This window comes from Grampus griseus (assembly GCF_964374135.1).
Source record: "Grampus griseus genome assembly, chromosome: 7".
NCBI lineage: Eukaryota > Metazoa > Chordata > Mammalia > Artiodactyla > Delphinidae > Grampus > Grampus griseus.
In genome coordinates, this window is record NC_139001.1 from 9,170,908 (window position 1) to 9,172,714 (window position 1,807).

The following is a 1,807-nucleotide window of genomic DNA, read 5'->3' on the forward strand; positions in this document are numbered from 1 at the left end:
GATGACAGGAGCACTAACAGCCATCTTGGGTCATGAGGTAGTACAGTACTCATGGCAGAGTAGAAGAAAATGAGCCTGTGGCCTACAGAGTTGCCACATAGGCCTGGATTGTGTACCTCCAGATTTTTTTACATAAGAAAAAGAAAAATCTCTACCTTTTTAAAGTCACTGTTATTTGCTGAGTTGTTATTACATTAGACAAACCTACCCCTAATTAATAAAGGGGAACAGCCAAACTTCTTTTTCTATCAGCCATGGACTATTTCTCAGCTTCTAAAAACAAGTGCATTCTCAAAAGCTGCCCAACTCCTGAAGCACAGTAAGGCATGCTGCCCAAAATGCTAATCTGGGTTTAGAATTAAAGACATAAAATGATTTCACTGAGGCGAATTCAGTGTACACAGTAGCAAAGTTTGTAAGCCAGATGGATAACTTTGATTTACTCATATTATTTTCAAAATCAAATCAAGACATCAATATTAGCTTGAGTAAACAGCAAATGCCCATCCCTAGCTGATGGTCCATTAGGACTAGCGTTATTGATTCAAAATGGCTGAGTTTTTGTTTAAACTGGCCCTCTGCTGGTCACTGTGTGACCACACCACAGTTGACAGCACATCCAATGGTATAATCTGCTTTGCAACTCTCTATTCCAGAGCCCATAGATCAGAGGGTTAAAACACTGGGCAAATGCAAAGACTCCAAAAAGCACCAGATTTAAAGCAAAGAAAAACACTCCACACATCTTTCCCAAACCTACGAATAACAAGGTTGATATCACATGTAAGCCAAACTGCACTAAATGAATAAGGACTGTTTTCCTTGCTTTGATATTTGACCTATTAAAATGGCCAGCCAGCTTCCCTTCTTTGTATATCAGAGAGTAACTTAGAATGATAGACAGAAGAAAGAAAAGGAAAACCATGCCAGTGGCTCTGGCAGGAATGCCATTCAAGACCACTGGGCAAAGGGGTTCAGATTTTAAAACAGCCCCCTGAGTAGAGCTAGTGCCCTCTATGAGCAATAAGCAAGCATTCTTCACTATAATAGTTATCCAAGTCCCAGGCAGAATCCTATACTTAACTGAATCTACAAAAGACAGAGATATCAAGGGCCAGCAAATTGCTAGGTAGGTGTTGACAGCCACCAAGCCCAGAGCGAAGAGAATCCCTCCTCCAACACTTCGCTGTGCCCCAAACACCACCCAGCACGGGGCTGTTGGCCAGGAGGGCCCACATCCCTTGGAAAACCACCCCCAGACCACAGGATGACACGCACAGCAGATGGTGGCAAAGGAGGATGTATCGGACCTCTTTCCTCAGTTTTGAATTCTGTGACACGATTGTGATAATGATGACATGTAACAAAGGAGAAAGCCATCACATATACAGAAGCCTTCACTGTTGCTTCCAGCCTCAGCCAATCTGATGTGCTGCAGTGCTCGGAAGACAAGTTCATGATCTTTGGGGAAACTTGGATCCTGCAGGAGGAAAGAATGAGAAAGGATGAATCTCTGTGAAAGCCTCTTGTGTGGCTTTCTGACCCTCTGACCTCGTGTACAGTCTCAAGGAACAGATTGCACGTTTTTCGGTATAGACGATGACACCTTTAGAGAGTGTTGACATGGATCAGGGAAACTGGAGGAATCATCTGGAGTTCTCTCTTCACTTCAGGGGAGGGACATTGTGATATTAAGATTTATAATAAGAGATATATATATGGTCTTTGCTCCATTTCTGGCACAAAGCTAAAACTCTTGGAACTTCCTAAGTGAGGAGAGTGACAACCGTCTTTTGTTATGTTAATG

General features: G+C 42.7%; 1 pseudogene across 1 annotated transcript; it reads right to left on the bottom strand.

The window, feature by feature from the left end:
- Positions 1–565: 565 nt before the first annotated feature.
- LOC309825277 (G-protein coupled receptor 15-like) lies at positions 566–1,461 on the bottom strand (annotated as a pseudogene). The gene has a single exon. The product of its transcript is annotated as a G-protein coupled receptor 15-like (transcript).
- Positions 1,462–1,807: the final 346 nt, after the last annotated feature.